Below are 18477 nucleotides of genomic sequence, written 5' to 3'. Positions count from 1 at the left end.
AGACATTTGTACTGAACCACCCTCCCCCATCATCAACCACTTGCCCCCATCATCCTGGATTCAAGGACTGTTATTTTAGAAGCATACATTCACCTTAAGAGACACTGTACTTGCATGTACATAATTATAAAACACGTCTCTAGAGAGGTCTCTGCTCTAAATTCACTGGTTTTCTTAAACAGAAAAGTAAACTTTTTTTTTATCCAGCATGTCAAAGTCGCTCATAAACTAGGAAGCCTTTGATATGATTTCCCATCAACATTATTAAATGGCGACATTAAGAACAACAGAATATTCCATTTAGAGTATTGTAATCATTCCCGCGTTTGAGAGAATGAATGTTTTTCAATCATCTAAAATTTTATTCTTCAGGTATTTCATCTTCTATAATGGTGTGCATTATCCAAAATGTGCACAATTACTTATTAGCAAACCCAAATGCCATTAGGTTAAACAAAATCCCTTGTGCAGCAAAAGGGGTTAACCAGATTTGTATTAATATAGAAGCCAGGCTTTTAATATTCTGCAAATGTTAACAAAGAAAGATGATAATGTTGAGTTAATATGGGTTAAGCATAAAATGAAAATAAATTTTTCTGATTGCGAGGTGTTGACACTTTTTTGGCTAGGGCCTCCAGCCTGTTCCTGAAAGCTGTGTAATTACAGAAGGCTTTTCCCCTCCTTCCCCCTCCTGCTTCAAGCCTACCCACATTAGTAATGACCCCTTCACTGCTTCAAAAACCACTAATGGTCTTCAGCACGGGCAAGAAAAATGAACAGGATAAATTGGAATCCACAGTCAGTAATTTGCATCCTATGAGGCTGCTTTGGCCACTCACACTCATTCCTGGCCATCAATCTTTGCCTGTCAGGTGCTGCACTCTGCCACCACGACAAATACTCCTTCTAACACTCTGATTCGTCCAAACAATGTAATTGTCCTCTATTCTCCTTTTGGTAATGGAGATAATGAATGACTACCCAAACAAGAAGGACTGCTCATCACAGACGCCTGGGTGGCTTCAAACTGGAAAAGGCCTAGGGTACAAATTTTAATTGACTGAAAACAGTGGCTGGGGGAAAATGACCAAAAACAATCCCCAGATCCTTCTTGTCATAGCATTTTTCCTACCAAATTCAAGGGAGGAGCACCTTTTGACTTTTGGTCCCTCTAAGATTTTGAACGCCTAGGTTTATAAATTATTTTCCCTATAATGAAATAGTTAATAGAAATGAATTCCACAAATAACAAAAATGAAAATAAGGACTCATCGCAAGAGTATATGGATGTGCACTGGTCACGTCAACATCCAGTGTGTCGTTTCTTTATACAGTGTTTTCTTTCTGGCTTGTTTAGTCTTGCTCACTGTTTGATGTGTTTGCTCAAGGCAGGTCTGACAAAACATGGGCGCTGTGGTGTGTGTGTGTGTGTATGTGAAAGAGAGGGGCAGAGGTGTGCACGTGCACACACACACATATATACATGTACCTATATGTACACACACACACACACACACACACAGAAGATTCATATGAAATTAAGGTTTAGGATGTTAAGGAAGTAGAAGAGTAGAAAGCTGATGTTAGTAGAAAGCCAGTTCTTTGAAGTATGACTGTAAATTCTGATCAAATAACAAGAATTCTTTCCAGTGTTCTAGTAGAAATTTAGTCCAATGACCACAAAATTACATAAACAGTACATTTTATCTTGGGAATCCCTGAGCAGTACTTTCACTATGAGAGCAGTTGCAAATTCCATCCACAATCATTAAAAAAATTGGGACCTTACCAAAATTCACCTTGCACAGATGGCTTTTTTTTTAATTAATAGGGAAGACCATAATAACTTTAACTTATTTAAATAACGTTCTGTGGTTTCTGAACATGCGTGATTCTATGCCCCTTTTATACATGGAGTGGACTGTTTATCTGGAAGTGTTCTGGCAGTCAGCCACTATATTTCTAAAATTAAAAAAGGGACGGAAAACAATCAGCTTTCAGAGGAATTGGAACCATGGCAATGTGTTTCGGATTAATTTACAAATATATGTATATATTTAAAGTCTAACTGTAGAACCAGAGAATTTCTACTACATGGTCTATCATACGCATTCTTCTACTTTATTAGAACAGACATCATATTGAAATAATAAACATGGGAAGCCTTCACTTCTTCTTTGATGTATATTACTAAATGTCTGACTGGCTCAAATTTAAAATAAACTTTGGTATGTTTGCACTTGAAAACTGGAAGTAGACCGCAAGCAATAATTTGTTGTCAGTTTCCATATTCTTGGACTAAAGCTATAGTTTAGTCTGTTCACTGTTGGGGGCCAACCCACTCTGGTCCAGTGGCCCAGAGGTGGCTCAATTTACTTTTAAGAACACACATGGTAACATAATAGCGACGATGATGATTCCCTTCATCAAGAAAGAACCAACATAGGTCAAAGTTTTTCACTTCTCAAAATAGTTCTAAAGCCACTGTTGAATAGAAGGGAGTCACAAAGATCCCCTTACTTTGAATATCAACGGACAAGTGTTCAAAAAGTTAATAAGGCATGTATGGCTCACAACTCCATGGAGATAGAGTATTCTCCATGTAGAATATTTTTAATTGCCTCTTTATCTAAAGACTCATTTGAAGTTAAGATATTATATTTATTCAAGATGCTAACCTTAGCTAGAACTTCTCTCCCTCTGTCCTTTTGAGGTTAACCTGCTTTATCAAGTACATGGAAATAGATCTGCAACATCCTTAGAATACATCAGTGGAACAGATTTTGGGTGAAACCACTTAATAATCATTTTCTTTTGTGATTAACCTCTCTCCAATAATGTCCAAACTGGAAATGATTTGTCAGGAATTTTATTCTATGTTGAAAGGATTTATACCGATGTTTAAAAACACTTGAAGGGCTATTCCTAATCATCTCATGAATTAGAAGTACAGGATAAATAAAAATGGTAGTACTTAGAAGGGTAAAAAATTGGAAATAGCCTATCAACTAAACTATAGTTAAATAACATGTGAGGTTCTCATGAAAAAGTTTTTCCCATATATGTTGAGTGAAAAAAAGCAAACTATAGAACATGTATTATCAATTTTCTGTAAAACAGATACATGAATTCATAAATTAATTGAATGTATCTGTCCTTGTAGTGAAAGATAAACATCTGGAAAATTACACAGTGATAATGGTTCATGTTAGGTAGTCTAGGAGCTAAAGGCTTTTGCTTTTTGTTTACAGATACCCTATACTGTCTCCGTGTGTACCGCTTCAAACAATTTTTTTAAATACAATAGGAATTTTAAAATTATAATTAATTTATTGTAATTTAATATACACTCTGCATTTAAAAATTTTTTTAATGTTTATTTTTGAGGGGGGAGGTGGGGGGGGAGAGGGAGAGAGAGAGAGAGAGAGAGAGAGAGAGAGAGAGAGAGAGAGGGGGAGGGACACACAGAATCCAAAGCAGGCTGCAGGCTCCGAGCTGTCAGCACAGAGCCTGATGTGGGGCTCAAATTCATGAACCATGAGATCATGACCTGAGCCAAAGTCAGATGCTTAACCGACTGAGCCACCTGGGTGCTCCCACTCTGCATTTTTATTAACACCATAGTAATTTAACATTTTTATTAAGCTAGCTATTCTTTCATGTTACAGTAACTGTCTGACTGGATAATTTTTCAAAGCAGAACATCTCTAGGACAAGTCCTACCTCTCGAGTTACTTTCCTACCCAATGAGTTTGACTCACTTGCTGGACTCTGAGGCTTACTGATGAGCTATCTTTGAAGACCCACGTCCGATTTGTCAAATTACTTGTGTGATGATGTAATGCAACCATTAAGACAAATGACAGAGTAATTTGTTGAGCAGGGTCTTAGTCTGAGCAAACACTTGGAAACTGATCATTGTGATGACTGCCTCCTTTTCCTCAATCCCCTTCAAGACACCATTTACTCTATAGAATTAATCCAGTTGACTTATATTTTGATGATGCCACTCATATATGGAACTTTCTAAGCAATTTTCCTAAGATAAACCCTAAAACTGCATTTGGGTGGATATCCGTTATTGCTCTAGTACTGTGCTTCCTGAACTAGGGTACAAGTAGACCGCCCCTGAATAAGTAAGTGCATTTTCCTGGAATGCCAAATTTGTTCAATGGCCATGAATTTAACATCTTTTTCTTATGTAAACAAAAATTCCTCTGCTCTGACTGAAATGTATATAACAAATACAATTCTGAGGTAAAACAAACAATGAAGATATTTTAAAACCCATCACATCCTCACAACTGAAAGTAATCTCCTTTCTACTACATTCATGTTGCAATTTACTTGGCATTTATAAATTTTAGCCTTTCACTGTCATGTCTTATTTATATATCTTTTCTTCATTAAGTATAACTTTCTAAGGGCAGAGCTCTGAGCTTTTTAAACTTTTGTAATTCTCCCCACCTCCACCTGAGCGTCTCTCAATATTTGTAGGAAAAATGAAAAACAAACAAAACAGACATAAGTTCCCAGTCAAGCTGTTCTGTCACCTTGAATAAGACTGTAAAATATCTATAGAAATTATAATGGGTTGTAAAATATCTGTAGAGATTATAATAGTATAGTTTGTGATGGTTAATTCTGAATCTTAGTAATTCTCTCTCTCTCTCTCTCTCTCTCTCTCTCTCTCTCTCTCTCACACACACACACACACACACACACACACACACACACACACCCTCAAATTGTCTGAGCTTCGAATCACTATCTCAGGAGGCAGTAAAAACCCTTCCCTCTTCTACTACCAAACTAACTTCCTGTTTCTCCCTGAAGCACTTCCATATGAAACATGATGTACCTCTCACTTTGTGTTACTATTTGTAGATATCTGCATTTTCTGCGTGTCTTCCCCCCCTCTCCGGTTCTTGAGATCAGAACCACAAAATAGTGGAGTAAAAAGGTCCTTTAGACAGAACTTTGGCCTGGCACCTAATTAATGTAGATGAGGAAACCAAGACTCACAGGTGTAAGTAACATATGCCAGGTCATAGAAACAGGCAGTGGTAAGAGAGGGGCTAACCACCTGCTGTCTCGACATTTGTGGTGGTCTTTCCCACTGTAACATTAAAGTTTTTCACTGAAGTATCCTTCCCCTTTATTTTGGTAATAGTAGTACCCTGATTTTTCTTTAGGCATATGTTCAGGGGTGGCCAAGCCACCAGGCTTAGTCAATCAACATAGTTAATCACCCTGGCTGCACTGAAAAAGAAACCCAAGTTAGGTTAATGGGTGTGGGTTGGGCTGTCAGTCAAAGGTGTTCTCTTTTCACTGGAGTTAGTCAGTAGAATATGTGTCTGGAGTCGCTGATGCCATTGTTGCCACCAAAATGGGAAAGCCTGACTGAGGATGAAGCCCATGGAGACTAAAGAAGAGCCAATAAAGAACAGATTCCTGACATCATTTCTGCACTTGGATACAGCTCTACCTAAAGCCAGATCCTTTTACCTTTCAGTTACCTGAGCCAATAAATTAGTCCTGACTAATGCACATGGCATGACTTAGATTATCCGGAACCTTCTCAGTTTATTCTTTTACCCCCTCCAGCTAAAAATGATTATTTATTACTAAAATAAAAAGAATAAAAAACAGGGAAGGAGGAGGAAGAAGAGGAAAGCAATCAACAATTTTGCTTTCATCTAGGTCTGCAGACTGACCAAATAGGGCAGAACTCTTGAGGATTTGGGAATTAAAAAAAAGTTTATCAGACTTCTGATCCCAATAAATTAAAAAATGACCTAACTTAGAAGACAGACGTTTAAGCATGCAATGTATATAAAACCCAGAACTTTAAAAAATCTAAATGAGAAAAGCATAAAGGTGAGTTCTTACATTGTTTCTAAAATGACCAGAGAGTAAATTTCAGTATATTTCTTGTGTAAAGTTGAAACTCTTAAGGGAAACGATAGAAATTTACTAATCAAAATACCTGAGACTCAAAAACCTTACAGGAACCAAAAGGCTGTGATGATGAAAAATGACACAATAACTTTCACATTTCATTTCAGCAAAATTCCCTGTTGCTGAAAGAGAATGCATTTCACAAAATTCCCTTCCATTCCCATGAATCTGGCATGTCCATCATGGCCAGTCTAAACACTGGATCCAGTGGAAAATCCTCTCCAGCCAGAAGTAGTCGCTTTCTCTAAAAATTTCACAGTGCTTTCCCTCCTTCTCTCTTGTGTTTTTACTCCACATTGTGTTTTATGTATGTCAGTGTACTTGTGTTATATCCTTCACTGGATGGCAAATCATTTGAGGACAGAGTTCAGAATTAAAAGCACTTAGTGCAATGTTTCCCACATAATAGCTGCTCAATACATCCTTGTTTGTGATGCGTTCCTTCTGAAATTTATAATGTTTTCTACTAGAAAGGACTGATGGTACTACGTATATGATGCATAAATACCCAGACACAAACAGAAAGATTCAGATAGACATTTAACTGTTTTACTGACACAATATTTGGATATCTGAAGACAGCTACTAAATTTTTCAGTTTTCATCCAGATGTTTGGTGTCATGGACACCCAGATTTCAGATTTAAATTAGTTGGGTTTTTGTTTGTGTTTTTTTTTAACGCCATGTGCATATCTGGGATGAAGAAAACATGGCTATTTCAGGAGATTCATTTCCATTTGAGTTCACATAGAGGTAAATAGATTGAATAATAATAATAATAATGTTTAAAGTCAGAAACTGCTTGAGAGATTTTTAATAATAGCCAGACCCTAAGAGGTGAACCATGGTTGATATTTAGAGCCATGGTAGGAAGGTCTCATTAAAAAGAGCAAAAAAAGAAAACCACTCACCGTCCTGTAGGTGAGCTAAAAGAATACTGAATGAGCCTGCTGGATTATGATTCAGAGATTTTAGGAACAGTTTTTAAATTTATTATTATCAAGATACAGATAAAATAAAACAGTGAAGAAGGAATTTCTTATGAAACCAAAGTTAATGACAGAAAGACAAAATAACCTAAGAGTCTTGGGACAAAGAAGGAACATTTTTTGCATCTTCAAGAAATGTTACATACACATGTTCTAATGGTATGCAGGGAGTTCATATGAGCATGAAATTACGTGAAGGTTAGATGCCACCAACACCCATACTACTTCTAAACTTCCAAAAAGACATAAAAAAGTATCAGAAAAACGTAAGACATTTGCAGATAGGAGTCAGAGTTTTAAGCACAATGAATATCATCATTTTTCTATTGATGGAGATTTTAAAGCTGTGCGCAGTCTTATTTTGAAAATAACGGAAATATGTTCCTAAGGCTAGAGAAAGATAATTTTTATTTAACATTTGTTAGGACGCTCCCATGAGCTGCTTGGCCATGCGTATTACGCTGCCTACATGGCTGATGGGCAATCTTACCAAATGAGCCAAAGGCCACAAATAAGGCCTTGACTCATTTAACGATCATTTCACATTTCCACACTATGACCAAATTAATATTTTATGGGACTACTCAGTTCTATAGCCAGACCACTTTTCCAAAAAATTGAATTTTGTGCTTATTTATTTTATGGATCATTTGTTGAAATAGATTTCAAAACAGGTTTAGGCTATTTAGATTTTTCAGTGAACTGCAAAAGAAAAACAGACTCACAGTTTTAGAAACTAGAAAGGACAGGAGAGTCACCTCATTCAAACCTTCTTATTTTGTGTCTAACAAAACTGAGGTCAACTGAGGAGAAGGGGCCTGCCTAAACCTTGTTGTTGGCCTGGCCTCCTGCTTTTTTAAGATGTTTCCCTAGCAAGAAGAAATTTCATGCTTACATAATGTCAAAGAACATTTTATTTCTAAACATTTTTTTTAACGATTATTAATTTTTGAAAGAGTGCACGCGCACACCCATGCAGACACACACAGACACACGTGTGCACAAGTAGGGGAGGGACAGAGGGAGACATAGTATCCAAAGCAGGCCCCAGGCTCTAAGCTGTCAGCACAGAGCCCAATGCAAGGCTCAAACTCATGAACTGTGAGATCATGACCTGAGCCAACGTCAGAGGCGTAACAGACTGAGCCACCCAGGTGCCCCTGGAACATCTTATTTCTACCTATGAATCGTAGATACCAATAGCCAGATTTTATACTATAAGCTACTTAACACCCATATTCTGTATGTTTGCATATCACCCTAAATTTCCCCATTTGCCACACTACTGCCTTGCAAATACTCGCTGGTCTGTCTCTCTCATTGGACTCGATGCTCCTTGAGAGTAGAGACAAGCAAGGCACATTTTACCTCCAGAATCTAGCTCACTGCCTAGCATGCAAGAGGCATCACACACTCAGTCTCTCTCTCAAAACAAAAAAAAAACAAAAAACAAAACTAAAAAAAAAACCTTTAAAAATTAAAAAAAAAGCAACTCATTAAAAAACAAACAAAAAACTCTGCATGTTGAATTAGTCAAGTTTGAGGATGCAAACAAGTAAATTCTTTGCAACCTAAAAATGCTATTTTGAAATGAGAGAGGTCGTTTGAGGTGAAAGCTGAGGAGCAAATGAGAAGAGAGATTTAAGGAAGGAGACACTCAAAGAGGCAAATAATACCAACATTTTATGGCCTCAAACATGAAACAGGGAAAACCAGCTCTCATTTAAATGTTTTTATTTATTTGTGAGAGGGTGGAGGGGCAAAGGGGGGGGGGGGGCGGAGAGAGAGAGAGAGAAGATCCAAAACAAGCTCTGTGCTGTCAGCAGAGATCCCGATGTGGGGGCTCAAACTCATGAACCGTGAGATCATGACCTAAGCCGAAGGTGGATGCTTAACTGACTGAGCCATCCAGGTGCCCCCGGCTCTTATATAAAACAGCAGTAAAAATTCTATATGTAGAGAATGGAGCAGAAATTGGCAAATTCAGATGGTGACACTAAGAAGCTGTGGAAAAGAAATAAGTCCATGGGACTTTTCATTAACATTTAGTATCTCACCTTGTTAAAAAGGCTAAGGGGTTGCTTTAAAACAAGGATCTGAAGTATTTGGCAGAGAGTTATATAATGTCTAGACAACGGAGATACTTGTATCTAATCTTATGACAACAATCCTACTTATTAACAGGTCCAGACACAGTGCCATATGAGACTGAGTTAGAAGGAAATGAGGATTAGTGATTAGTCCGTTACATTTCTTTAATAACATGAAAAAAAGTATGGATAAAAAAGTGGGGTAAAGTTTACAAGCTATGATAAATAATTCCAGTATGTTTAGTCTAATTTTATTTGCATGGCCTATGCTATAAATAATTTTGTCTGATTTACCTTAAGAATGTACTGAAAGTCCAATTTGACAGAGAAAGCTACCAGAGACTTAAAGAGGAAGTTGTTGTTTAAAGAAACTGAGGATTATCTTTTTTTCAAAAAGGTTATTATCTCTAGAGTAAGCAATGGAAATGTTTTGGATATTATCTTCTTTGCTCATCTCAAAGTTTAGGATAAGAGCATGGGGTTAATGATAAGTTAAAAAGTCATAAAAATAAGAAGAGAGTAGCTTTAAAGGAATGACTTCTTGTGATGGGAAGTAGTGGTTAAAAAGAGAACCACAGGGGCACCTGGGTGGCTCAGTCGGTTGAGTGTCCGACTTGGGCTCAGGTCATGATCTCGCAGTCTGTGAGTTCAAGCCCTGCGTCAGACTCTGTGCTGACAGCTCGAAGCCTGGAGCCTGCTTCGGATTCTGTGTCTATCTCTCTCTGCCCCTCCCCCGCTCATGCTCTGTCTCTGTCAAAAATAAATAAACAATAAATAAATAAATAGATAGATAGATAGATAGATAGATAGAACCCTAATAGTGACCATTTCTTATACCACATTATGGAGAAGGCTTCAATCACGGTGGCTATGAGGAATCAGAACTCCTTAATAAGAGTTAATTCTTTCATTTTACAGTTCACCAAGATAAACACACTAACGTGTTGAACATTGAACACTGGCATTAGAAACTTGGTTCAGGAGTTCCAAACTGGCCTCTTTTCGTAACATATTCATGAGCATTGGATACAACTATATATGTAGCTGTATACTCTAAAAAAGGGAGGCAGGTGGGCTACAAAAAAAAAAAACAAAAAACCCTTGACTTTTTTCCTGTTTAAATATAACCCCGTGTTCTTAAATGTTTTGGAATTTATGTGATTTTTGAGAACCTGGGAGAAAGATCCTTATCAGTCTGTCCATGGAATATGAAAAAATCAAAGATATTACCCAAGTGTTTTCCTTAGGTACCCACTGCACTAGTAAATAAAGCAACCAACTCATACCATAATAAGAAAACTCTTAACTGGGCCATCAAAAAAGGTCAGTTAGCAGTATTTATTTTGGAATTCCCCACAGTTTTATCTTATCAATTTGTTTTTCCTTCCCTTTTTTAAAGCAGCCTGTTTAGTGAAAGTTAACTGAATCAAGACGGAGACACAACAAGGTACTGCCACATTTATCTGTCTTTGTGCATATACTGGCCCATTACTATTTCACCTTAACTTTATTTTGTTTAAGTTTATTTTATTTTATTTTATTTTATTTTATTTATTTTTTTTTATTTTGAGAGACAGGGAGAGAGAGAGAGTAAGCGGGGGGGGGGGGGGGGGGGGAGGGGAGAGAGAGAGAGAGAGAGAGAGAGAGAAGACAGAATCCCAAATAGGCCCTGCACTGTCAGCACAGGGCCCCCCACATGGGGCTCAAACTCACACACCAGGAGATCATGACCTGAACTGAGATCAAGAGTTGGACACTTAATCTGCTGAGCCACCCAGGTGCCCCTCACCTAAACTTCAAAACACACAAATACTTTAAATAAAAAGTGTTTCTAAGCAGATGAAAACAATCACTTTGTGAATTTCCAATTTGTGTTTAGAGTAAATCAAGTCATCAGTAATTAGAACACCTTTAAAATGTCTTTCAACATACTTATGAAGATGCTTCTTCTCGTAATTATAGAAGATCATCAACTATCTAATAATCCATGTCATAACCAAACAAAATGAAGAAATATATATGTACATATGACTCTTCATGACTCTGGATATTTATTGAATAAACATTCACTCATTCAAGATAAAAGTGATTAAATATTGAAATATCAAATCATTTGATAGTATTTCACCTTTTACCACCATAATTAAGTGCTATGCTGAGTAAATCCAAATGAATTAGAAACTTACGAACCAAAAGAAAATATAGACACAAAAATTAAAAGTTTTCTTGGTAAAACAATAACAATATATGCTAATATTAGTTATAGCTTACTTAAATATTATACATGGCTACTTTATTCCTAACTTGTACAGTAAATTAGAAAATACTGAGAAAAGGTTACTCGTGGCTTGGGTAGCCAGGCTGACCTCAGCAGAAAGTGTTTTTCTAATTAACTCTCTACTATGTTTTTATCTGCTTATCAATTTGGATAAAAGAGGAATGGAATAATGAGGAACATATTAAAAATATGTATATGTGAAATTATTGCATTGGCTATGTATTTTTGAATCTATTAAGTGATAAGATTTTATAGAAAGCAACAGCTTTCTTATGTTCTTATTCCTTATTCCTCTCGATATGTACCCTAGAAATTGATAACATAACTTTACAATCTCAGGAAAAAATATTTTTATTTTTGCATAAAAATATTTCTTACAAGGATTTAAGAAGCCCCAGAAAATGGCTGTCTCCATAAAAATTGGACTTTAAAAGGACAAACCATTAATGTAGCTGAATTCAACTAGTATGAACTCGTATGGCCACCATCTATTTTTAATGCATTGAGCATACATTCTGACTGTTGGTGACTGTTCAGTAGTTTGGATATCACCCTAGACTTTTCTACATGATGGGCAGAACCCTCTAACATTTCTGATACCTGCTTGGCATGCTGTATCTTTGGCAGATAAACTTAAGTTTGACCTATTTTCTACCATAATACAAAGAGCATAAATTTAATTTATTTTAATTTAATTTTATTATTTTTAAAGAGTATAAATATTTTAGCACAAGGTGAGTTGACCAGTTGACCCTAAGAGCATGGTAAGCTTTTCATTTGAAAAAGGGTAGTTTGAGGTAAAGTCTGAAGGTACCTTCACTACTCGTGTGTTCTGGACTAAATCATATGCATTATTTAAATACCTAAAAAAATTAAATACTCTTATTTGAGTAATTGGAAATATACCCTCATAGCAACATAAGCTGAGTGGGTTTAGTTTTCAAAGAAGTTAAAACACTTAAGGATTGCCACATGGCAAGAAATAAGACACAAATGGCCTTTAGATTCTAGCAGAAAAATCATTAAGGAAATACAAGGTTATTATTCTTATGTATATACCATAGAAGTGTTGATTACACTTTATCTAAATACATATATTTTCTAAGAGAGAGAGAAGAGAGGGCAAGAGATAAATAGGAGGAACCAAAAATTATCTCAAAGAGGTCAAAAGTACGGATAGAAATCACCATCCAACTTACATTGCTGTGTCCCCATATAAAATCATGACCTGGATTTGGCCTGAATATTGGAGAAAACTAGACTAACATAAACTCTCCTCCTTTGAGGAGTACCAGATGAAAATCAGTGTCCATTTACCATCAAGTCTGACTTGGCAGAAACTAAAGGAAAGCCTTTTCAATGCAGGTATCTGAACATTTAAAATTTTCATACAGTATGCAATACAAGAAAGAAATTCAGGGGGAAAAAGGTATAAACCACTACTTTATAAGGCCTTCATCTTTTATTCTAACCTAACCAGACAATTTTGAAATGGTCTGAGAATATACTGTTATAAAGAAGGTATAGACCTATGTGCATTTTTATCATGATGATATTTGTACCATTCTATAAACAAGGATGGATCACTGCCAGATCCTGGATTCAATATGTAAGAGGTCAAGCATCTAAAGGGGCATCTGGGTGGCTCAGTTGGTTAAACGTCCAGCTTTGGCTCAGGTCACCATCTCACGGGTTGTGACTTAGAGCCCTGCATCAGTCTCTGTGCTGACAGCTCAGAGCCTGGAGCCTGCTTTGGATTCTGTGCCTCCCTCTCTCTCTGCCCTTCCCCTGCTCCTGCTCTGTCTCTGTCTCAAAAATATATAAACATTAAAAAAAAAAAAAGAGGTCAGGCATCTAGAGCAACGGAAAAACAGAGATTGAGACTGGTATTTTGACATCTGACTGGTTATGTTCTCTTTTCTCTTCCTTGAGCTCCTGAATACATTCTCTCCTTTCATTTTAAGTGACTGACATGCTAAAGATGTTACAGAACTTAGAACCACCCTCTGGAGACATTACTTTTTTAAACTCCTCGGACATTTGTGAATAAAATTTATAGCAAGTATAAATATTGTAAATTGAATCACTAAGGGAGTTTGCTCTTTGCTGAAGTGTGTTCTTTCATAAGCTAAATAATGTTCTTGCAAAGCAATTAATACCCTCAGTGGAGTAATGCTCTTCTAATTTTTTATGAACAAATTTAGATGTTTACAAGAAGTGCCATATGAAACATTCTGATGGATTTATTTGGATTTGCACTTCTGTGTTTTGTTCACTGCTATATGCCCAGCTTCTAGAAAAGCACTTGGAAGCACAGTACAAGCTCAATAAATAATTGGTAAATGAATAAATGAATGAATACTTTCCAAGGCCTGCCCTGAGACTAAAGCATGGAGTATCTCATTTCAAGTGCACGAGGGAAGCAGGAGAAATATCAGTGTTTAGGCTTTTACCTTCTCACATTAGAAGTTAGAGCCACTCGGTTGGGAGGGGCTAACTCGTATGGGAAGTTTCTGCATGCTACAGATTTAAAAGCATACACTCTCTATCAATTTGTTTACACTATTGCAAATCAAAACTGTTTTTTTCCACAAGGAATTAGGTATTTCTAGGCCCATAGTGACAAAGACATGGGGGAAAAAACCTGTAGAAAGCCCCACAGAACTTATAACAATAGTCTAGGCAGAAGTATATGACTGTCATATTAAGTCAGTAACACTTTCCATGAGTTAATGTCCTAGTGGATAAACATTTGAATTTAAAGTGTAGATACATTTTGGAAACACTCAACCGACTCAGGAAACACATGTGTTTTGGTGCCATCAGGTCACACTTCAGGTGGTGCCCTGGGAAATTTTTTGGAAAACACTGGTAGAAATAGGTTGGAAGGAAAGAGATAGAGCACATAAATCCGTTAGCAATTGCATTTATAGCTCTTCCCATCTGTCATTTGCAAAGCATTTTTCTAATATTAGCTGCTGAAGTTGTAAGTACACATGCCTTACATCCATTGTCTCATCTCACTTGGTGACGGTCAAGAACTGAACGCAGAAATTGTGACTTATCACTTGTTTGTGGTCCAGGCAGAAATAAAGGCAAAGACTTCAGCCCTGAGTTCTCAATTTCCTTCCTTGTGCTGAAAACCTATGAGGCCAACTCTTTCCTGGGAATAACATTGTGCCTTTTAAGAGCATCTCCACTCTTATTCTTCACATCAATTACAGAAAAAGCATAGGAGATGGACACAGTGTTGGAGCTACCTATTGTAACATAACCCATTGCACTGAAGATTTGCTTATGCCAACACAAGGCAAGAAAGCCCAGCTTACAGAAAGAAATAATCATGTGATGCTGGCAAGATTTGATGAATTCTATGAGGTAGACAGTTGTCATCAAAATCATGCAACACAATGGATTTCTAAGCTCTCTGTTTTAGGTTTACCTAAGCAGAATGATTTTGTAGTTTTAACTAAACTCATATTTCCTTATATCTCCAGGATGTGTCTTTACAGTGCCTGCTCTTGGCAAAGACAGACAAGTGGCCCAGATCATTTAACAAAATTGTCTGAAGAAATTAATAGCCATAATTTTAGGATGAGTATGAGAGTTCTACATAGTTCCACCATTAAATCAGTTATTTTAAACTTTCAAATGCATATGTACCTCCCACGGGAACATAACCTCCTTGAGGACAGGAAACTTGAAAAAGACGACTAGAAAACGTTAACTGAATGAATCTTGTCCATACCCAGGCTACACTTGCACCTGTGCAAGAGTTAGGAATCTGGAAAGGTCTAGTGGCTAAAGTCTGCAACACGCTTCTAGAATGACCAAAAGACTAACTAGTCACTCAAATGAGAAACAGGTTTGGCAAGTCAAGGGAAAAGGAGGTTATAATTACTCATGCACCAAAATTAAAAAAATAAAAAAATAAAAAACTTACACAGAAATTCAGGACATATCTCACAAGGGGAAGAAGAAACTAAAAAAATTTAGCAGACAAAGCCAGCCTATACAAATTAGAATAATATATGCACAAATCTCTGGAGAAACTCTATTATATCACAATTAATGCAGAGACTGCAATCAAGCCAGGCTAATTTCAATAGATTCCAAGTTTTGAACAGTTCCTAGACTATCCAAGTGGGAATTTGGCCAGGATGCCGGGGTTAATAATTCATTTTGAGAGAGGCTAATTCTTTGGGAAGCAGCCCACTCTGCAGGAGGAAGCATTTGGCCCAAGTGAGCAAATTTGCTCTTCGAGATCACCCTTTATTAGCTCTACAAGACACCTTTCTTTGTTTTGGGGGGGGGGGTCACTTTACTTTCTTATACATATAGCAATATTTATCATGTTTTCAATAAATACATATAAAAATCAGAGAAATGGTTCAAGCATATACATTGAATGTTTGGGTTCTTAAAGAACAATTTTTACACCAACTTTCAATTACCACGATAGGAGTATAGGGTTGTCGGAAGAACACTGTGGCAAAATGTACAGGCTCTGGAATCAGACAGTCCTGGCTTTTAATCTTGGCTCCAAACTGTGAAACTTTGAAGAGGCTACTGAATCACTCTAGGATTCAGGTTCTTCACTCATAAAATAGGAAAATTAATGGTGCCTACCTCATAGGGGTCTTATGAGGTTTAAATAAGTCATTTGTTAATTGAACAAACAATTATCGACTGCCAGAAACTGTTACAGGCACTGTGAATACGGTAGTAAACAGACAAGACAAATCCCTGATCTCATGGAATTTATGTTCTGATAGGGAATATTGGCAATAAACAAAAAACACATAATTTGCCTGGAGCTAAGTTTTATGAAGAAAAACTTCATCAAGGTCATTTCTGCACCGAAATAGAAAGTGACTGGGGACGCTGAACTTTGATGTAGGGTAGTGAGGGAGATCGTTTTGAGAAGGTAACATTTCAGCAGAGACTTGAGTGAAGGCAGAGCTAGCCAGAAGGCAGGAAAGCAAGGAGACCAGTCCTAAAGCACAGTGAGGGGGTGCTGCATGGAAGGATGGGGACAGAGAAGCTGGTGTCAGACCATGTCAGGTCTTGTGGGTCTTCTTAAAGGACTGAAGTATTTATGTGGCATCTGGCACAAAACTGAGCATGTAACATAGTAGCTATTTATTCATATTGGGTAAATCATACTGGGTCAGAATCATAAATCATATTGGGTCAGAATCTTTTGTTTCCATTGCACTGCTATGTAGCTGCAGTTTTTCCCCATTAATTCTCTTATCCTAACATAGCAGATTCCTAACTGATAACACATTTTAAATTCTCCTGAATATCACCAGTGTTTCTAAATACAAATGTTTTCTGTGATGTGTGATTATTCAGCATCTTATTTACCTGTTAATGGGTCTTAAAAGTGATGAGTTCTTGAAAGGCATTTTGGTTAAGGTGAGAACAGGTACACACAAAAAAGATAACTGGGACATGCTAAGTAGGGAGACGAATTAATATGGCACATCTTTTTTGTTTTCCCCAAGAACACCAAAATTTGGGTGTTACTTCCTACTTGGCTGACTCAGAAGGAAATCTTTCATTGGTCTTCATGTCTCTAGATGTGATCACAATTAAACCCCAGCAGTCACCACCAGCATCCATACGGGATACTTCATGAAACATTCATACCTTCCCCAAAACCTGCGTGGCTCCATGTCATCAAAAACCAGATTCTTGGCCTGCATTTGAAGGTCTTTTACATTCTGGCTCCAACCTATCTTTCATCCCACTTCTCTAGAATACATATGTAAAATCCTAACTGAACCATCCGGGCTTCCCTGTGCATTTTATTTCTATATTACTGCCATCAAAACATTGACCATAGGGTAGATATTTCAAACGCTCTCCCTTATTTCAGGCTCTCTTCTGATATATATATATATATATATATATATATATATATATATATATATATATATATATATATATATATATATTTATTTATTTCTCAGCTCCTCTGTGTCTATCTCTCTTCCCCATGAATTGAGCAGGGCCATGTAAGTAGTTCCATACAAATGACTGTGATTGAGGGGATACAGGCTATTTGGGGGCTAAAGAATTCACCTGCTGATGTGCCAGGCCCTTTCTCTTGCTGATGCAATGGGAGTACTTGTTGAGATGTACATTCCCACAAAATGGAAAGACCCTCACAGGATAAGTCTGTATATGGAGGACAGCTGCCTCAGAGAGTAGCATGAACTCATCACTGACTTTGAGTGCCCAAGAAATAAAGTCTTCTCATGTTAAGCCACTGAGATTCTGGTGCTATTTGTTGAGGCAGCATTAACAGCCTATTCTGATTGGTATACCATCATTCAAGATCTTCTGCACTCCTTTGAAGTGATTCTACCTTTCTTCTCTTAAAAAAGTGATTCTACCTTCTCTTCTCATATGGAAAAATGTTTATTTTTTAGATGCTGCTAAGTAGTTGCTTTGTAGGAAGAATCAACGCTATTGAAAAGGATCTTGGATAAACTTGGGAGTTAGGAAATGGAGGTTAAAATGACTCCCTCAGGCTGGGATTCTAGTGGCCAGGAACTATTCAGCCTAATGAAAGGCTGACAAGCCCTGTTGAGAGCTGCCTGGGAAAAGAGATGGAGAGATGAGTAAGGTTAAGGGGTGATACTTGGAGATGAGATGGGTAAAAGGGAATTTTTCAAGTGGCACTTCCCCATGTCACTGCCAATCTGTAGTAAAACCAGAGAATGCAAAACTCCTCATGTGGTTCAATTTCTTCAAGAAGCTGATGAAGTGGCTGAGTTTTGCTTCAAGTTTATGTCGGGTTAAAACAGAGGCACTTGAATGGTCAAAGGAATCAGCTGATATCTCGGTCACACTTCATTTATTATAAGCAAGGAGGAGAGATCATATACCTCCTTGGATTATAGGTATTGGGGGGGCCTTGACTCCCCAACAAGAGAGTGAGATTCTCAACAAAAGGACCCAGATTTCACACGTCTCTATTCTGCGTGTGCTGAACCCAGAACTTTATAATCGAGGACCCCAGTAAAAATGGGCCAATTGAATAGGTGAGCACTACAGATCCAAACCAGTCCCCTTCATTTTGTTTTCTCATACCAAAATGTGTAACTTACTCTTCTATTTTAATTTTCTGCTAGAGACATTTTCAGAA

General features: G+C 37.2%; 1 protein-coding gene across 7 annotated transcripts in view; it reads right to left on the bottom strand.

Moving 5' to 3' along the window:
• The window catches only part of MEIS2 (Meis homeobox 2), a 208388-nt gene that overhangs the window by 61344 nt on the left and 128567 nt on the right, over positions 1-18477 (bottom strand). The window lies entirely within an intron of this gene.

Source organism: Panthera pardus, unplaced genomic scaffold, assembly GCF_024362965.1.
Source record: "Panthera pardus isolate Hobbes unplaced genomic scaffold, ASM2436296v1 HiC_scaffold_24, whole genome shotgun sequence".
Classification (NCBI taxonomy): Eukaryota; Metazoa; Chordata; class Mammalia; order Carnivora; family Felidae; genus Panthera; species Panthera pardus.
The sequence above is the reverse complement of the archived record's forward strand: the minus strand, read 5'-3'. Positions and strand labels throughout refer to the sequence as shown.